The sequence below is a fragment of the Acomys minous genome (genome assembly GCF_964271855.1).
Source record: "Acomys minous genome assembly, chromosome: 12".
Classification (NCBI taxonomy): domain Eukaryota; kingdom Metazoa; phylum Chordata; class Mammalia; order Rodentia; family Muridae; genus Acomys; species Acomys minous.
Window position 1 is genome coordinate 87,089,203 of NC_140493.1, and position 20,767 is coordinate 87,109,969.

Sequence of the window (20,767 nt, forward strand, 5' to 3'; positions counted from 1 at the left end):
GCTCCACCCTCTCGCGGGCTGGGCGTGGGGCAGTGGGCCGGCCTTCCGCTCTTGTCTCATAGGAAGGGTCTTGGTGCTCCCGGTCCTTTCCACGTCTCAATGCACGTCTGAGTGTGGGAGAATCACCTCAAGGCCGCAAAAGCATTGTCCTGGGATGCGGAGGATCTGCAGCCTGACAACTCTAGTGTCGCAGGTCATGGGAGGCGGGAAGACGCTCTGCGGGCCCCGATCCCTGGGAAACGCTGGCATGCCAGGTGTGTAAGTACCAGCCGCCCTGTCTAAAACCTGAAGGCGGCCCGTGAGGACAAAGCATAACCCTTTGACTGGCTCCGAAATTGTCTTGCCACTCTGCCCTTCTCATCCAAAGCATCCTCAAGACCTCTGCTGGAGTCGTGATTCTCAACTTCTAGTTTTTGTCAGAATCTCCTGGAAAATGATTTTTAAAAAACAGAGCGCTAATTGCCACTCCTGGAGTTTAGAACACCTGAGAATTAAAATTTTCAACAAGTTCCCCTGCTGCTGCAGCTGCTGCCGCTGCCGCCGCCGCCGCCGCCACCGCCGTCGCTGTTCCGGGACCACGCTTGGAGACCCACCAATCCTTAGCATATGCTGTTCTCTCTCCTGGCAGCCATGCCTTTCTCCACCCCACCCCCATCAATGGCATCTTCGCTTGTGCTTCCCCTAGCTCCGTTTAAGTTAAGCATCTGGCAGTGATTTCTCCGCGATTCTGTCTTATTCGCCTTTGAAGCCTTGGTCCCCAGCTTTAAAGCTCAGGAAGTGTTAAGGAGGAGGCTGAGAAAGCCCACCACTTGACCATGCTTCTTTCTGGCATGTTCCAAAAGCAGTGCTCAATAAGAACTAAACACTCGAGGCCTCACCTGAAGCCAGAAGAGAAGGTAACCCGGGCACATGCCGCGCAAGAGAAGGTAAAGCGCTGCCCGCCAGAGCAAGGTGACTGGAGGTAGCAAAACCCACAGAGGAAATGCTTCACATTTTAAGTAAACACATAAGCGAGATGTTTGATCCAGCTGTTTTTCTGTGCTCCCCAGCCTGGTCCCCTGCTTTATTTACACTAGGGGCCATAACCTGCTTGTAAAATGTTTATTATCTACAACAGTCTTTGATTCTTGGCTCTCCTACTTTTTTTTCCTCCTAAGTGCAAAACAGAAGTTGGGTTTTATTGTTTGTTTGTTTGAGATAGCGTCTCATGTACCCCAGGCTAGCCTTGGACTCAAAATATAGCTGAGGATGACTTTGAATTTTTGATCTGTCGGCCTCCACTTCCAGAGTGCTAGGATTACAGGCCCAAGGCATCATAAGGGATTTATACAATCATGGGATGGAAGGATGATTGGGTTATAAGGAAGATTTTCAGAACCATTGTAAGAGATGGCTCCCTGAGGACGCCAGTCCAATCCCCAGCACCCACACAAAAAGCCTGAAGTAGTGATATTTCATTGTAAACCCAGCACTCGGGAGGGAGACAGGTGGATCTCGGGCTTGATGGGATGGCCAGCCAACCTGGAGTTCATCCTAAAATCAGAAAGTGGCAGGCCCCTGAGACTAATGTTGACTTTTGATCTGCATACATAGCTGCACATATGACCCCACCTCTACACACACACACACACATACATTAAAAATAATCATATAAATTAAATTAATTTTTAAAAACACAATCAATAGGCCTGGAAAAAGAGTTTATTTCAAAAGAAAAAGAAAGTCAAAAAAAAATGTAGAGATAGGCATAGTTTAACAAAAAAAAAAAAAAAAAAAAGCCTTTAATCCCAGCACTCAGGAAGCATAAAGGCAGAGGGCTCTCTGAGTCCCAGGCCAGCCTGGTCTGCATAGTGAGTTTCAAGACAGCCAGGACTACACAGAGAAACCTTGTCTCAAAAAAAAAAAAGAAACAATAATAACAAACAAATTAAAACAAAAGGCAGAGTGGTACCAGGGATTGCCAGAAGTGGGGGGTGTAATAGCTCAGTCATTTGATGCACCCCAGTAAACTTCCTTTAATCCTTTCCCAGTTTGGACATTATTAAAAGGGGAAATTGTGCCGGGGTGGGGTGGGGGGTGACGCACACCTTTAATCCCAGCACTCGGGAGGCAGAGGCAGGTGGATCACTGTGAGTTCAAGGCCAGCGGGGTCTACAAAGTGAGTCCAGGACAGTCAAGTCTACACAGAGAAACCCTGTCTCGAAAAACCAAATAAATAAATAAACAAATTGTAAACAGTGTTTCAGATGACACTTTGGCTACTTAGGAGATTTAAGGCCTCAAGGACTGAGAAAACATCAGTTGACAAGCCAACAGTTGATAAGTTAATTAAATATCGACCTGTATGTTCATTAAACCAGATCCTAGAGACTGCTACCTGCCGATATTTTTCCCCTAGGAGGAAAGCAGCTTTTTCTTTCCCTTGGTTATAGAAACAGTATATAGTCACAGGACCTTTTACTGTCAAAAGTAAAAATCACTTGCAATCCCCAAAGTAATTACCATTCAAATTAGGCCATCCTGACTCCGAGAGCCTGCACACCTGGCTTTGTTTTTATTGTATCTTTCCTGAGACAAGGTTTCCCGAAGCCCAGGCTGGCCTCAAACACCCTACGTAGCCCAGGATAACCTGGCACTTTTGATTCTTCTGCCTCCACCTCCCAAGTGCCAGAATTACAAATATGTCATATCCCAGACAGATTTCGTTTTTATTGTTTGAAGGAGTCATTATTTTTATTTGAAGAGAGGTGTTATTTTTTAAGGCTACTTTTGCTTTCTTTCCTTAAAGTAAATACATAGAGATTCTCTTCTTAGTTGTGTAGAACAGATTAACTAATTCTTTTTTATTTTTATTTTTAATTCTTACAGTTCTGAGAATCTAATTCAGGGCCTTGTGCCCCACACATTCACACATGCTAGGGAAGGGGGGTGTACCACCAAGCTAGAGCTGTCCCTACTTCATGCTTTTTTTTTTTTAAATGACCTCAAAATAGTCTAGTCCCTGGAGCATTATGTAGGTTCCCAGGTCTTTCTAGTGCCACAAGGCTGTAATAAGTGTAATAAGTGTGTTTCCAGGTCTGTCCCTATGACTTATGCATTTATTTCTATGCTTTCATTTCCTGGGAATGAGATTACTAGAGGAACAGGGAAAAAAAATTATATAGGGTTTCTCAGTGTAAGCCTGGCTGTCCTGGAACTCACTCCGTAGACCAGACTGGCATTGAACTAAAAGATCCGCCTGCCCCCCTGCCTCCCAAATGCTGGGATTAAAGGGGTGTGCCATTGTGCCCAGATAACTAAATATTTCTATTACCAGGTTTGGGATGTAGTTTAATGGTATGGTACTAGGCCTAGCACATTTAAGGCCCTAGGTTCCATCCCCCAGGACTTAAAAAAAAATGGCATTTATATTTTGAGGGGCTGGATAGATGGTTTAGCAGTTAAGAGGGCGATATGAATCAAAATACCCTTGCAGACGGCCAGTGTTCAGTTTCTAGAACCGACAGGATGGCTAATGTCCACCTGTAACTCCTGCTCCAGGAGATCTGATCCCTTCTTCCGGCCTCCTTGGGCACTGCACACATGTGGTAAACTTACATACAGGCAAAGCACTCAAATATATAAAAAACAAAACAAAAAACAAAAAATAAAAAACAAAAAATAATCCGCAAAGGACATTAAAAACGCTACCATACTATATGTACTATAGTTGTACATATAGAACTTTAAGCAAATCATGAGCATACAGCTTGATAAGTATATATTATAAAATGAACGCATCCATGTAACAGCGTTTAGGTTATAAAACGGAACATTACCAGCACTATAGAGGCCCCTCCTAGTCTCATCCAAAGCTAAAGAAGCCTGAGAAAAAAAGCATAAAGTATGGATCCACTTATATGAAGCTCAAAACCAGACAGGCCTGGCTAAGGACAAAAATCAAGCTGTGAGAGTCACTTACTTTGGGAAAAGGAGAAAGTAGGTGAAAAGTGAGTGATTTGGGACAACATATGCATATGTGTGTGTCACAAATATGTCATATATGTTCCATTTCAGTGAAGAGACACACTATGACCAAGGCAGTTCTTACGAATGAAAGCATTTAATTTGGGCTCAGAATTCAAGAGTGTTATGGCAAGAAATAGACGTGGTGCTGGAGCAGTAGCTGAGAGCTTTACATCCTGATCAGCAGGAAGGAGAGAGAGAGAGACAGACAGAGAGACAGACAGACAGACAGACAGACAGAGACAGAATGAGAATGAACCTGGGCCCGTCATGGGCTTTTGAAACCGCCAAGCCCACCCCCAGCTACACACCTCCTCCAACAAGGACACGTCTCTTTTTTTTCTTTTTTTAAAGATTTATTTATTTATTTATTATGTATACAGTGCTCTGCCTGCATGTATACCTGCAGGCCAGAAGAGGGCATCATATCACATTGTAGATGGTTGTGAGCCACCATGTGGTTCCTGGAAATTGAACTCAGGACCTCTGGAAGAACAGTCAGTGTTCTTAACCTCTGAGCCATCTCTCCAGGCCCAAGACCACATCTCTTTAAAGATTTGTTTGTTTGTTTGTTTGTTTGTTTATTTATTGTGTATGCAGTGCTCTGCCTGCATGTACACCTGCAGGCCAGAAGAGGGCATCAGATCATATTATAGATGGTTGTGAGCCACCATGTGGTTGCTGGGAATTGAACTCAGTACCTTTGGAAGAGCAGTCAGTGCTCTTAACCTCTGAGCCATCTCTCCAGGCCCAAGGACACGTCTCTTAATCCTTCCCAAACAGTTACACTAACTAGTGACCAAGCATTCAAAGGTGTGACTGTTTGGGTACCATTCTCCTCCAAACCACTAAAGGATGTGAGCTTTGTCTACTTTGAACCTCATCTAAATGGCATCTAGGCTGGCTGCCTAGCTTTCTGCCCCCCTGCAGTGTACTAGGTAGTGGGGGAGTGGAACAGCATATTAACATATGTGAAGATGCATGTTGAAACCTATTAGTTTATTATTCTAGATGATGATGATGATATCATTACATTTGGTGCTAGATGGCAAGGCATGTGCTTGCTTGTGTCTGGGGAATAGATGGGTACCTCTATATTGCATCTATCATGGCTTTTTTTTTTAAAGATTTATTTATTATGTATACAGTGCGCATCAGATCACATTATAGATGGTTGTGAGCCATCATGTGGTTGCTGGGAATTGAACTCAGGACCTCTGGAAGAGCAGTCAGTTCTCTTAACCACTGAGCCATCTCTCCAGCCCCTATCATGGCTTTTTTAGGGAAAGAGATTTTACATTTTGATACATATTGCCAGATTGCTTGCCTAAAATTAAATGACACATTTAACAGTGTCTGAGAGCATTATTTTCCTGCCTCCCCTCCAGCAGCAGGGGTTATTCTGTTTTTAATTTTAGCTTATCTGATAGGTGAGAAGTGACCTCATTGCTTTTAATTTACAGTTATCTTCTGGACACTGTATTTAATTGGTCCTGCCCCTCTTAGAACTGGTTATTTTTAGAATTGCTTCATTCCTATTGTATTCTTTGTCTCTTTTCCTATTAATTTTTTTGAGACAGGGTGTCATGTGTCCCAGGTTGACCTCAAACCCACTCTATGTGGGAGATGACCTTGAAGTTCTGATTTCCCTACCTCTGTCTCTCAGGTGCTGGGGTTGAAGGTGTGCCTCACCATGTCCGGTTTGTTTCAGTACTGGGATGGAGTCCAGGGCTTTGTACATGCTGGGCAAGTATTCTGCCCACTGAGATTGGCCACTGGGGTTGGAGAGATGACTCAGAGCTTAAGAGCACTGGCTGCTCTTCCCAAGGTCCTGAGTTCAATTCCCAGCAGCCACATGGTGGCTCACAACCATCAACAGTGCAATCAGCTGCCCTCTCCTGGCATCAGGGGGTACATGCATGCAAAACACTGTATATATAATAAGAGAGAGAGAGAGAGAGAGGGAGAGAAAAAGAGAGAGAGAGAGAGAGAGAGAGAGAGAGACCATTTAAATTTTATTTTCTCTTAAATCAACCATGGCGCTCTGATTTTTCAAGCCCAACGCAAAGACTGCAGGGAACATGCTTCTAGCTGCCCAGGACTCTGCCCCTTGCTATGCACTAGGTAGCGGAGAGGGGAACAACACATAACAACGTATGTAAAGATGCCATATTGAAGCTTATTACTTTTGTTTTCTAAATAATAATGGAAAATCATTATTTGTGGTGCTGGGGATTGAAGTCAAACATGCTAAGCACATGGTCTGCCATAAAGCTGGTTTCCCAGGCCTGATTTCTTTTCCTAACAGGGCCTGGCTATCTGGCCTGTCACTCACACGTCCCCTGCTGCCTCAGTTTCCCTGCTGGGCGCTGGGATTACAGGCATGCGCCCCTGTCCCTTTCTATTGCAGTATAAGTTGAACTGGATTTGAGCATTCATTTCTTTTAAGCATTTTGATTTCATTTCTTACATTTATTAATTCAGTGTGTGCAACATGAAGGTCAGATACCAACCTGCGGGCATGGGTTTTCTCCTTTACCTCCTCAAACTCAGGCCATCAGCCGGGGAAGTGCCTTCCCTCCAGCACTGGTTTGTGAATATCTTAACTAGGCTATCTGTAAGGAAAGCCTTGCCAGGAAAAGCACCTAATCCAGGCACCTTGTAGGGATCTAACCTTCCCGCCTTCTCTCCCTCCCTGTCCTCGTTGTTGTCTGCTCAGAAGTCTCTGCTTCTTTTTGGGGTTGACATTGGAACTGAGGAGCATTTTTCTGTAGAAGATCCAAATACTCTGCTGTATCTCTGTTTTTGTTGTTGTTTGGTTTTTTGTTTTGTTTTGTTTTGTTCTGGTTTGGTTTTTTGTTTGTGGGGTTTTTTTGTTTGTTTTTTTGAGACAGGGTTGCTCAGTGTAGCCTTGGCTGTCCTGGACTTGCTTTGTAGACCAAGCTGGCCTCGAACACACAGCGATCCGCCTGCCTCTGGCCGCACCCCCCCTGCCCCCCCCCCTGAGTGCTGGGATTAAAGGTGTGGGCCACCACCGCCTGGCTTGCATCTCTGGTTTTTATTCTGCTGTTATTTTTGTGTGTGCTGTTCTAAAAATGAAAGGATGGCAGTTCTTCCGTTCTGTCATTTAGCTGAGAACCTACATGGATATATTAGCCTTCATTTTGGTCCTCTGTGTGTCTCTCTGTTGCTCTGTCTCTGTCTCTCATTCTGTGTCCCTGTGTCTCTCTCTCTCTGTCTGTCTCTGTCTCTCTCTTTCTCTATGTATGTATCTTTCCCTCCTTCCATCTCTCCACCCGTCTCTGCATTGTCTAACCAGATATAGTGGCTCATGCTTGTAATGCCATCACTCAGAAACTGAGGCAGAAGGATTGTCGTGAGTTTAAGGCTAGCTTGGGCTATATAGTGAGTTCTGTGACCAGCCTGCACTATATACAGAGTGAGAACCCCCCTAAAAATAAATAAACAAGCCACTGGTAGGTAGATGCAGTTAACAAAAGGTTGTAAACAGAACACTGGAGTGGAATATTCTATGCCTGTGTGCCAGTTTACTGCCATTGAGTCACTACAAGAAGCTGGTCCCTAAATAAAAGTCCCCTGAGTGTCATTCCCATCAGTGGGCAGCCTGCAAAGCCCATCCGGGTCTGTTACTGGGACTGGCAGCGTTGGGGTCTCCTCTGGCTAGTCTGTTTCCACTGTGACAGACAGACACTTGGTCTCAAAATGACTTAACCGTTAATGAGAGAAAGGTTGGGAGATTGCTAATACCCTCCCTTGGCATCAGCTACTTTACCTGTCCCTGTGATAAGCTCCCGACAAGAAGCAGCCTCAGTGAGGAAGGGTTTCTTTCTGACTTGGCAGAGAGAGAGAGAGACGGTCAGAGGACTGGAGACAGCTGGTGCCATCACATCCAGTCAGGAAGCAGAGAGGGAGTGGGTAACGCTGGTACTCTGCTCTACTTTGCCTTTTCATTCGGTCCAGAACCCCTTTTCTTTTCTTCTTTCCTTTTTTCTTTCTTTTTTTTTTTTTAAAGGATTTATTTATTTATTTAATGTATATGAGTGTTTTATACCTGCAGGCCAGAAGAGGGCATTATAGATGGTTGTGAGCCACCATGTGGTTGCCGGGAATTGAACTCAGGACCTCTGGAAGAGCAGTTGGTGCTCTTAACCTCTGAGCCATCTCTCCAGCCCCAGAACCCCTTTTCATTTGGTCCAGAACCCCAGCCTCTGGGACAGTGCCACCCACACCCAGGGTGGATCTTTCCTGCCTCCACGGGCACACGCAAGCTGTGTTCACCTGATGATTCTAAATCATATCACACCGACAAGGAAGATTAACTCTCTTCATGCTGCCAGCGCATAATAATGGGAGATAAAGTTTCCAAAGTATGGATGCCAACAGAAAATAAAAACCAGTCGAGTCACTGGATACATAGCTGGTAGACATAAAGAACTCGAAAGCAAAGTGATGAGCAAAGCCAAACCCTGTGGGCTGATGGGAGCTAAAATGTCACCCGGGGAATGGGGTGAAGGGGCTGGTAGTGTGGTCGGTCACTCACTGTGGGGAAAGCTAAACACAGAACCGAAGGGAAAGGCCTGGAAGCTGAGCAGACTTGTAGCTATGGCCGAAGCTGTGGGCTGAGGGATGTGAGAGGACAGAGTCGGCTTCCTAACCGGTGCTTTGAAAGACAATGACTCCCATGGCCTCACATGTTTGAATACTTGGTCACGAGTTCGAGAACTGTTTGGGAAGGATTAGGAGATGTGGCCTCATTGCAGGAAGTGTGTCACTGGGAGTGGACTTTGAGGTTTCAAATGCAGACCCATTCCCAGTCCGTCCTCTCTCTCTCTCTCTCTCTCTCTCTCTCTCTCTCTCTCTCTCCTAACAGCCCCAGCACCATGCCCTACTGCTACGCTCCCTCCCAGATGGTCATAGACTCTAACTCTATAAACATTTTCTTCTCCAAGTAGCCTTGTCATGGTGTTTCTTCAAAGCACTAGGAAAGTAACTATGACACTAACCAAGAATGGCCCAAGCATCTCTTTAGCTGTGACACCAGGTGTGCAGTCCTCCAGTGTCAGGAAAGAGCACATGGCTAGTTCTGTGCTAGTACAGCCGCAGAAGCAGGAAACTAAACCCGCCAGACAAAAAAGGAGGGAAAGAGAAAACAGCACAGTGCAAAGCCCAAAATGCCCATCCCAAACGAGCCTGAGAACCCAGAGCCCAAGACGTCTGAAGAAAATGAATACTAAAAAGTTTAAAAACAAACACATACAGCCAACCTATTAATAGTTGTGGACTTGTCTGCCAAAGACTTGAAATTAAGAATCTTTAGAGATAAATGAAGAAATAATTTATCAAACAACAAACTATGGGTGTTTTTTTTTTTCTATTTGATTTTTGTTCTGTTTTGTGGTGCTGGGGATAGGATCCAGGTGTTTGTGCAAATAAAACAAATGCTGTATCACTTAGCTACAGCTCCATCCCCAAAGAAATGATAAAAATGGCATGAACATAGAGATGTGAAATATAAAGTTGTAAGTCTCATGGGGGGAGCATGTATGTATGTATGTATATGTATATGTGTATATATGTGTGTGTATGTATGTATGTTGTATGTCAGCAAGATGGCTCAGTGTAAAGGCGCTTGCTACCAAGGCTGACAACCTGAATTTTATGCCCAAACCCCCATAGTGACAGGACAAAGCCCACTGCTGCATACATACACATGCACTGAATAAGTAAATATATAAATAGCTGATAAATAAATATTTAAAGATGTTAAAAGAGCCGGGCGTGGTGGCGCACGCCTTTAATCCCAGCACTCGGGAGGCAGAGGCAGGTGGATCTCTGTGAGTTCGAGGCCAGCCTGGTCTACAAAGTGAGTCCAGGACAGCCAAGGCTACACAGAGAAACCCTGTTTCGAAAAAAAAAAAAAAAGATGTTAAAAGATTTGATCAATGTATAGTGGAGCTAGTTAAAGAAAAACCTGCAAGTTGGAAGATAGCATGGAGCCCACAGGCCACTGCAGCCGGGACAGCAGGCAGTCTAACTGCCGGTCCTCACCTCTCCCTCCTCTCCTCCAAATCTACTCCCCAAGTCTCATGCCCAGTTCTGAAGCAAACTCTCTGTTGTGGCCTCTCCTCACTCTCTGCTCTTAACCCCAGGGCACTAGGCAGGTCCTGGGAGGACACCCTGCTTTCCTCCCTCCTGGGGACCCACACACACACTCTCCTAGCCCATGGCCATTCCTAAGTGTCAGTACCTAATACCTAGAAACGTATTTTACCCAGAACCCCCAGTGACCACACATGACAGGATCCCAGAAGAATTCCCCATCAGGCAACACACAGCCTCCACACTTGCCTAAGAACCAGAGAAGACAGCAGAAACCAAGGAACAAAACACCTGCCCAACAAAGACAAGACCAGATATCGACACCTAGAATTACAATCATCCCAAACCCAGATACATAAGACTCCAGGGCAGTATGTCTCCCCTACAGCCTAGCAACACTATTACAGAGAATTGCAACATAGTTGAATCACAAGACAAAGACCTTAAAATAGCCTTCATGAGTATGGTAGAAGTCCTTAAAGAGGAAATGAATACAACTTTTAAGGAAATGTATGAAAATACACAAAGTGGAAGGAAATAAGTAAAGCACTCAAGACTTGAAAATGAATCAAAAAAGAAAATATGAGCTGGGAGTAGTAGCGCATGCCTGTAATCCCAGCACTTGCGAGGCAGAGGCAGGTGGATCTCTGTGAGTTCGAGGCCAGCCTGGTCTATATAGCAAGTCCAGGACAGCCAAGGCTACACAGAGAAACCCAGTCTTGAAAAACAGACAAACAACAACAACAAACAAAAATAAAAACAAAAAAGGAAGAAAACCCAAACTGAGGGAAATCTGGAACCAAAAAATGTAGGCACTTGAACAGGAATCTCAGAGGTAAGCCACACCAACAGAATACATGAGATTGAAGAGAGTATCTCATGCACTGAAGACATGGTAGAAGAAATAATTACCTTAGTCAAATAAAATATTTTTTAAAAAGTTCTGGCATAAAACATCCAAGAAATTTGGGACACCAAGAAAGGCCAAGTCTAAGAGTAATAGGAATAGAGGAAGGAAAAGAATCCCAGGTCAAAAGCACAAAAAATATTTTCTTTTTTTTTAAATTTATTTATTCATTATTATGTATACAGTGCTCTGCCTACATGTACACCTGCAGGCCAGAAGAAGGTATCAGATCACATTGCAGATGGTTGTGAGGCACCATGTGGTTGCTGGGAATTGAACTCATGACCTTTGGAAGAGCAGTCAGGGCTGTTAACCTCTGAGCAATCTCTCCAGCACCCACAAAAAATATTTTCAATAAAATCATAGAAGAAAAGTTTCCTAATCTAAAGAAAGAGATGCCTATCAAGGTATAAGAGGTATACAGAACACCAAATAGACTGAGCCAGAAAAGAAATTCCCATAGGCACAAAATAATCAAACGCAGGCTGGAGAGATGGCTCAGAGGTTAAGAGCACTGACTGTTCTTCCAGAGGTCCTGAGTTCAATTCCCAGCAACCACATGGCAGCTCATCACCATCTAAAAAATGAGATCTGGTGCCTTCTTCTGGCCTATTGGCTCATATGAAGGCAGAACACTGTATAAATAATAAATCTTAAAAAAATAAACAATCAAGGCCAGGTGGTGGTGGCATATGCCTTTAATCCCAACAGTCGGGAGGCAGAGGCAGGTGGATTGCTGTGAGTTAAAAGGCCAGCCTGGTCTACAAAGTGAGTCCCAGACAGCCAAGGCTACATAGAGAGACCCTGTCTCAAAAACAAAAACAAAAAGAAAAAAAGAAAGAAAGAAAAAAGAAAAAGAAAAAATCAAACACTAAACATATCGAAGAAAGGAAGAATAGTAAAAGCTGCAAGGGGGGGAAAAACCCAAGTAAAATATAAAGGCCTATTAGAATAACACCGACTTTTCAAGAAGACGGCAAAGCCCAAAGGACCTGAACAGCCGCACTACAAACTCTGAGAGACCACAAATGGTAGCCCAGGCTGCCATAGCCAGCACAACTCCCCATTGCAATAGACGGCGACTCAGTAGCTGGTGTTGGTTCAAACCTGGAGGGTCTGACCCTGAGGAATTTATTTAGACATATTTAGGCATGGCACAATTTGGTGAAAATTTTTTTTCCTGGTGATAATTAACTCAGTCCTGTGTGTACAGTAAAACTTAAGGCATGGCTGCATCGAAACTCCTTGTAAAGCACATGTGACATCTCCCATGAAGACAGGCTCTATAGACTGACAAGCTCATGATAACGGCCTAGGCCTGAGGCGCGTAGAGAGTGAAAAGGCCACCGTACTATTTACCACATATGTTCCCGGCCCTCTAGGCAGAAAGCAGGCTATACACATCCCACCGTTTGAAGGGATAACACTGCGTGTTTAGCATTCCTGGGTCCCTTGGGGCTTATCTGTGAACACAAGGACCTCTGCGCTCCCCACACACTCAACTTCTAGGCCAACGAGGCACCTGTCTCAAAAAACTAAGGCGGATGGCGCCTGATAACCAACAGCCAAGGTTGACTTCCAGCCTCCACACGTACCTGCGTATACATGTAAACATGCATATATGCATACGCATACAAATGTAAACCCTCTAGTCAGTGTTCTACCTGTATTTTAGTTAGCTTTGGTTGGTTGGTTGGTTGGTTGGTTTGGGTTGGGTTTTGGTTTGGTTTTTTTGGTTTTTTGAGACAGTCCTTCTCTGGATAGCCCTGGCTGTCCTGGACTCTGGATTTGTAGACCAGGCTGGCCTCGAACTCACAGAGATCTACCTGCCTCTGCCTCCGGGTGATGGGATTACAGGTGTTCACCATCACGCCTGGATCTGTTTATTTATTGATTGATTGACTGATTGATTGTGATAAAGACTCACTATGTAGCCTTGGCTGTCCTGGAGCTTTTTGTGTACACCAGGCTGACCTCATTCATAAAGCTCTGACTGCCTCTGTCTCCCTAGCGCTGGGATTAAAGCTTGGGCCGCCATAGCCAGTTTGTATTTTTGAAGGTGCAGGACTATGCAGAAATTCTCTAGCTATTTCCTGATTTGGTTTTGTTTTGAGACAAAGTCTCATTTGTAGCCCACACTGGCCTGGACATTATTTATGTAGCTCAGGCTGGCCTCAGACCTGTGGCAATCCTCCTGCCTCAGTACCCTGAATGCTGGAATTGTAGTTGATACCACCTTGCCTGGCTCCGTGTCTGCGTCTAATTCCTCCTTCGGTGTCACAGCACATCTTCAGGTGATTTATTCATGAGTACTCTGAAGGGGTTAAACAGCTCTGCCCCTGGGCCTCCATACACAAACTACAAACTTATTTTTCCTTTGGTTTTTCTAGACCCCCACATATGTCAAATTAACAGATATCTGCTTCCTTGATTTCATAGCTTGTGATTGCATTTTTTGTTTGTTTGTTTTGTTATTTATTTATTTATTTATTTATTTGTGTGTTTGTTTTGGGACAGGGTTTCTCTGTGTTATCCTGGCTGTCCTGAACTCGCTTTGTAGAGCAGGCTGGCCCCGAACTCACAGTAATCCGCCAGCCGCTGCCTCCAAGGTGTGACTGCATTTTAACATACAGAAAGGCCAAGGCAAGAACAGGAAATGCCAGCGAGCACTGAGCGTAGTAAGACCTCGAATTGCATCAGGGGTGTCTGAAGAGCAAAGCAGAGTTCAAGTTGCTTTTTTATATCCTCCATCCTGTCTCAGAAAACACACAAATAGCCGGGTGTGGTGGCGCACGCCTTTAATCCCAGCACTCGGGAGGCAGAGGCACATGGATCGCTGTGAGTTCGAGGCCAGCCTGGTCTACAAAGTGAGTCCAGGACAGCCAGGGCTACACAGAGAAACCCTATCTCAGAAAAAAAGAAAAGGACATAAAAGAAATATTTTTTTTTAAATACTCAAAGAAAAAAAGATATATAAAAGGAGTAAAATCTCTTTCCTCAGGCTGGAGAGATGGCTCAGAGGTTAAGAGCACTGAGTGTTCTTCCAGAGGTCCTGAGTTCAATTCCCAGTAACCACATGGTGACTCACAACCATCTATAATGTGATCTGATGCCCTCTTTTGGCCTGCAGGTGTACATGCAGGCAGAGCACTGCATACACAATAATAAATAAATAAATCTTAAAAAAAAAAATCTCCTTCCTTTAATGTCTTGTTCTAAGTGTGTGTGTGTCTATGCATGTGTGTGTTTATGTGTCTGTTTATATGTGTGTGTGTGTATATGGGAATTGAAACCAAGGCTTTATCTTTTTGTTGTTGTTGTTGTTTGTTTTTTACTTGTTTGTTTTGTGCTTTTGAGACAGGGTTTCTCTGTGTAGCTTTGGCTATTTTGGAACTCACTCTGTAGACAGACTGGCCTAGAATTCAGATATCCTTCTGCCTCTGGCTCCTGAGTGCCGGGATTAAAAGTGTTCACCGCCACCACCACCCAGCACCTGTGTCTTTCTTAATTGTTTGTTTTAACATTTCATGTGTTCCAGCACACAAGTGGTTGTCAGAAGACAACTTTCCATAGTTGGTTCTTTTCTTCTATTATGTGGGTCCTGGGGGTTGAACTCATGTGGTTAGGCTTGGCAACAAGTTATCTCATTAGCCCCTTGGTTAGAGTGGCTTTGTTTGTTTGCTTGTTTGTTTTGATTTCCGTTTTTGTTTTAATGCTTATGGGTATTTTCTCTGCATGTATGTCTGTGCACCTCATGCTTGCAGTCCCTGTAGTGGCCAGAAGAGGGCACTAGATCCCCTAGAGCTGGAATTGCAAATATTGTGGGGCGCTGCTGTGTAGGTGCTGTGGGTAGAACACGGGTCCTCTCTTAACTGCTGAGCCATTTCTCTGGCCCCTCAGACTGGTTTGTGTGTGTGTGTGTGTGTTGTTGTTGTTGTTTGTTTTGTTTTTTGTTTGTTTTTCTGGAGATGAGGTTTCTTTCTGTAGCCTTGGCTGTTCTGGACTCGCTTAGTAGACCAGGCTAGCCTTGAACTCACAGCGATCCACCTGCCTCTGCCTCCCGAGTGCTGGGATTAAAGGCGTGCACCACCACCGCCCAGCTGGTTTGTGCTTTTGAGACAAGGGTTCACTCTGTATGTATGTAACCCAGGCTGTCATGTCACTCACTAGATTGTCAAGGCTGGTTGCAGTCACAAGATAATCCTCCTGCCTCAGCTTCTCAAGTGCTGGGGTTACAGGCAAGTGTCCCGATGCCCAACTGCTCAACCGGTTGCCTTTGAGAATTCATCACAGTATGCGTCAGTGTGGGGGCCCTTTCTATCAGCTTTGCTTGGAAGCCAGAGCGGAAAGCCAGCCTCTTCCATCCTTTGAGTGCTCTTTCCCCATATCTGCTCTGCCCCGACTCCCCACCCCACCCCACCCCACCCCACCCCTGCCAACTCCCTTCTCCTCCAGTTTGCACACCCTGCGTCTGATCCCATGCCTTTTCTTTTTCTCTTTGGGTCGTTTCTCACTTGACTGTGACAATTTTCTCAGGTATCTTGGATGCTATTTACAGCCTACATCCTGGCCTCGTGACCCGGCAATTGTGGTTTCTGCTGTGCTTCCGGCTCTCAGGTGCGAGTGTCTCACCACCGCAGCCCCTCTAGATCTTTACAGCGCCCCGTGGAGGCTTTTGTGAATTTGAATCGGATATTCAGGTACAAAAATAAAAAATAAAAAATCCTTGTACTGCAGGAAATCTTTGTGTTGTCACTCCCAACCTCCCACCCACCCCCCACCCCCATTTTGCAGAAATGTACCTCTTCTAGCAGAGGAGTCTGATGCCAGATGCTGGATTTTTTTTTTTTCCTTTCTTTCTGAGATAGGGTTTCTCTGTGTAGCATTGGCTGTCCTGGACTCACGTTGTAGACCAGGCTGGCCTCGAACTCACAGCAATCCACCTGCCTCTGCTTCCTGAGTCCTGGGATTAAAGGCCTGCACCCACCCCACCCCCCCAGCTCAGATGCTGGATCTTGCCAGCCCTCTCCCTTAGGAGAAGGGAGCTGATGACTGTGATCACCTTCCCAGCCTCTACTTGGGCTGGGACTACAGGCATGCCCTACCTCCTCTCGTTTATTTGGTGCTGCGGGCTGAACATAATACGGCCACGTGTGCGCCAGGCAAGCACTCTCCCAACTGAGCTACATCCCAAGCCCTTGTTACCCATCCTTTTGCCTTCCATGCTTGGGATCCTGATTTGTAGTTACCACGTGACCATGTTCCAGTGATCAAAGGCTCTGGTTTCAGTGGCTTCTTCATGCAAGTAGCTGGGGTAAGAGAGCACTTTACAGGCGCAGCCTCCCGGGCTCCTGTTCAGTCTCTGACACATATGAAAACAGGAACTTTCATTTAGTTTATCTTATTTTATTACTTAAATTTAGGTTTGGAGGCAGAGCCTCTCGTAGCCCAGCTTGGTTCTGAATTTTCTTTTCTTTTCTTTCTTTCTTCTTCTTTTTTAAATATTTATTTATTTTATGTATATGTGTGCTCTATCTGCATTACAGAAGAGGGCATCAGATGCCAGTATAGATGGTTGTGAGCCACCATGTGGTTGCTGGGAATTGACTCAGGACCTCTGGAAGAGCAGACAGTGCTCTTAACCACTGAGCCATCTCTCCAGCCCCATCTTTTATTTATTTTTTTCTGGTTTTTCGAGACAGGGTCTCTCTGTGTAGCCTTGGCTGTCCTGGACTCACTTTGTAGACCAGGCTGGCCTCGAACTCACAGTGATCCACCAGCCTCTGCCTCCCGAGTGCTGGGATTAAAGTCGTGCGCCACCTGAATTTTCTTTTTATTTTATTTTATGTGTATTGGTGCTTTGCCTGTGGGTGTGTGTACCACATGGATGCAGTACCACAGAGACCAGGAGGGGGCATCAGATTCCCTAGAACTGAAGTTAGAGAAGTTACAGAGGGTTGTGAGCTGCCATGTAGATCCTGGGAATTGAACTCAACTCCTCTGGGAAAGCAGCCAGTGCTCTTAACTGCTGGGCCATCTTTCCAGACCCCAAATGCCATTTCTTTTTTCTTTTTATTTATTTACGATTTATTTATTTTAATTTTATCTGTGTGTGTGTCAACGCAGCACATGCATGCAGTGTCAACGGAGCCCGGAGGACATCAAATCGCCTGCGAGTGGAGTTCCGGATTACGGTGAGCCACCCCGTGAGTTCTGGGAATCAAACCAGGTCCTCTGGAAGAACAGCCTATGCTCTTAACCCCTGAGCCATCTTTCTAGCCCCTGGCCTTGAACTTTCTATGTAGCTAAGGCTTGGGTTCCTGACCCTTCTGCCTCTACCTCTGAATGTATGGTGTTGTGGGTGTGCATCGCCACATGTAGAAGGAACTCATCTTTTAAATGCATCTTAAGGTCCCCTGGTTTTTATCTTCATAGCAGAGCTGGCCACATGTGGGCCCTCACTCCTGGTGCCCTGTGTCTATTGAAGTACTCACCTGACTTTGGGGTACGTGTTCCACTTTTGATCTGTTCTGAGTGGGGTTTTGTTTGTTTTTATACAAGCCCACTCACGGTGTCGCCCCGAATCCAGCATTATAGTCTTGTGTCACTGCACATGGCTTAGAGCAAGAGCAAGTGACACGAATGTCAAACAAGTCCTCCCCTCCTCTTTCCTAGAGAGGTCCCTTTGTCACCAGAATCCTAGACCACATGTGGCCTGTCACCACGTTTCCTAGGGAATGGGACCAAAGACCAGCCAGTCATCCCAGAGCCCAGACTTCCCCCTGTGGTCAGGCAGGCACCCTGGCCTGGGACTTGTAGAGCTGGTGACTCTCTCCTTGCCACCTCCTGCGCTTTTCTCTCATTGTCATCTGTCTGTCCATCAGACTTCAAATACTTCAGAAGCCCCCGGACTCCACCTGAAGAGCCACCTGGATTAAAACTCAGAGAAGACCATTAGTGGTGTGTATACGCCGTGATTCCTTGCTATAATATAAAGTTCAAATGTGTTTGTACAGTCCAGAATATAAAAGCGTCCTTGTCTGTCCCCTATCACCTGACATCACTGGCCTTTGGGAGTCCCCAGGTGAGATGGTTTGCTTTGTGAACTGGACTGTGGTTCACAGGCTTAACAGTTTCTCAAAATGCATGGATGTGTACATATGTGTGTTCTTAATTGTTGAGCCATCTCCCCAGCCCCATATGTGTGTGCATGGTTTGCTCACACAGTCACAAGTCATGGCTGCTGACACTCTGAGGAAACACACATACACGCACACAGTCAGAGGGAATCCAGGAGAAGGACATGAGAGAGACAGAGAATAGGGGGGTGGTAATGATGCTTCCCAGAAAAGTCTGAGGAGAAAGTGCAGACGCTTCGTGGAGACAGCTGTGAATGAACACTGATGGGCATTGCGCAAACTCTGCACAGTGCCTTACCCCATGAGTTCAAGTGCTGGTGTGGGCGGAGCTACCCAGGGAATTCCTCTTCCTCGGTTTGCATCCCTCCGGGTCTCAATGGACCACAGCTATTTTGGTGGCCTGTGGGCTCTAGTGCCACCCACAGGGACCAGTTGGCCAGGGCATCGCATGCTGCCCAGCTGCAGGAGCAACAGCAGTGCTTGGGCCGGGGTGAGGGCGGGGTGTTCTCTCTGAGGAGCAGATGGGAGGCAGCTGCTGGCAGAGGAAGCCCTGGTGGGTAACCTGTCCTGGAGCACAGGCAGCCAGGTGCAGAGGCTGAGGAAGTGATAACTGGGTGCCTGAAGTACTGTGGGGCTTTGCGGCTTGGCTATTTATGATCACACGTCTCGTTTGGACCACACATTGTTGGGGCCAAGGCTAAAGGGCCTGAGAGATGTGGGACCCCTTTCTCTCAAGCTTCTTTAAACACTCATCAAGGGGAGATGGTGAAAAACAGATGTTCCGTTAATAAAAACCTGTCTGCATATTCCCTGAGGTTAAAAATGAGGGATTTATCACGCAGACTTGTTACGTGCCCTTTTCTAAGCCAGACAATTCATCGGAAGGCATGTTAAACTGTTTAAATATTAGACAACAAAATAAATTTCTCCTTCTGGGAGAACAGTCCTTCCCTGTGTGCTTTGGTTTCATCATTTAGGCTGGCTGCAGCTGCTGACTTGAGGCACACACCCGCACTGAGGTGAGGCTCCTGCTGGTGCCACGCGCTCACAGCTGCCCCCTGATTCCCAGGTCTCCTGTGAAAACATTCAACAGAAGCCCTTTGGGGCCAGCAAGACATGTTTTTAAATTTTCACCTGAGGGCATCACCACTGGATCACCTCTAGGGCAACCGTGTCTCGAAAAACCAAAAAATAAAGAATTGCTTTTGTCTCGGTGTCTCGTCACAGCAATAGGGCGCGCGCGCACGCGCACACACACACACACACACACACACACACACACACACACACACACCCCAAATTAAATTTTGCTGGGCATGGCAGAGCATGCTTTTAGATTTGTCTATTTGGGTTTTCTTTTTGTTTGTTTGTTTGTTTATCCGTTTAGACAGGCTCATGCTCCGCACCCCACTGGCTGGCTGGGCACTTGCTGTGGAGCCCAGGGTGGCCTCAAACTCACGGCTCTCCTCCTTCCTCAGGCTCCCAAGTGCTGGAATTATAGGCCGATGCCACCGCAGCCTGCTCTGTGGAGCACACCTGTTTCATCAGGAGGCAGAGGCAGGCAGGTGTCGGTAAGTTTGAACGTATCCCTGTTTCCACGGCGTCTGCCTGTCTGTCTCCGCCGGCATTGGGGTAATGCCGTCTTCTCTTTGGTTGTCTGCGTTACCTTTTCAGCCCAGCTCTGCTTCAGTCTGTGGGTCATTTTGTCATCTACTTCCCTCTTCCGGGTCCTCAACTGAGTGGTTCCTTCTACATCTTTCTTTCTTTCTTTCTTTCTTTCTTTCTTTCTTTCTTTCTTTCTTTCTTTCTGTAGCAGTGGACGTAGTTGGCCTGTCATGGGGGAGGGGCTAGCCTAGGTGTTCTAGCTTCCCGACATGGTTTGTTTCTTTCTGTGTAACTTCTTCAAAGGAATCCACTATCGGACAACTTTCACCTGTCTTGTCTCATCAAAACACGTTCTTCTTGACTGGGAGCCTGAAATGGGGCTGGAGGGTGAGGGGGTGGGGGCTGGGGCAGAGCAAGAGCCCTTTTCTACAGGGTAGGGAAGAGAAAACTGACACACAAGGCACATTTCAAGATAGTGCCAGTGTCCTAAAAGTTGTGGGGCATCTTGAAGGTAAGGCGTACCCTGTTTTGAAAGTGTCCAAGCCTAATGAGTGACTTCACAGATGAGATCGGACCTGGGGACACTTTTCTTGGCTCCTTATTGGATTTATCACTGTCTTAGACATCTGTTGTTTCTACCTCCCAGCAGGCTTTCTCCTTCTGGCCTTGGTGGGATTGGCTTCACCCCAGCTTCTGGGTGGTCCCCATCGATCACATTAACACGAAGCACAGATATGTCCCATCCGCATGCCTCTTCCTGTACCCCACTTCTCCTCAACCTTCTAATGTGTCCCAAGGTCCCTGTGTCCAGTGTGTCTAATGTGTCCAGGGCCACGTGACCCCCTCAGTCTATGAACATTCTATGAATTCAGGCCACTTCTTGCCTCTGCACATGAAGGGTATGGCCCAGGGACCACTTGAAGCTCAGCTCACAGCGAGCTCTCCTCCTGCCTTTCCAGAGCCAGCCCCAGTGCGGGACAGAAGCTCCAGT

The 20,767-nt window shown here is 46.0% G+C and overlaps 1 long non-coding RNA gene across 3 annotated transcripts; it reads left to right on the plus strand.

Annotated features, from left to right (window-relative positions):
• The first annotated feature begins 33 nt into the window (after window positions 1-33).
• On the plus strand, window positions 34-19,645 carry LOC311578918. Of its 3 annotated transcripts, XR_014772998.1 has the most exons (5): window positions 34-926; window positions 15,569-15,732; window positions 17,159-17,226; window positions 17,917-17,992; window positions 19,559-19,645. It is a non-coding gene; the product is annotated as an uncharacterized lncRNA (long non-coding RNA). The 3 variants fall into 3 exon arrangements; XR_014772999.1 differs by lacking the exon at window positions 19,559-19,645 and having other exon boundaries at window positions 17,917-18,193; XR_014773000.1 differs by lacking the exon at window positions 19,559-19,645 and having other exon boundaries at window positions 34-254; window positions 17,917-18,193.
• Window positions 19,646-20,767: the final 1,122 nt, after the last annotated feature.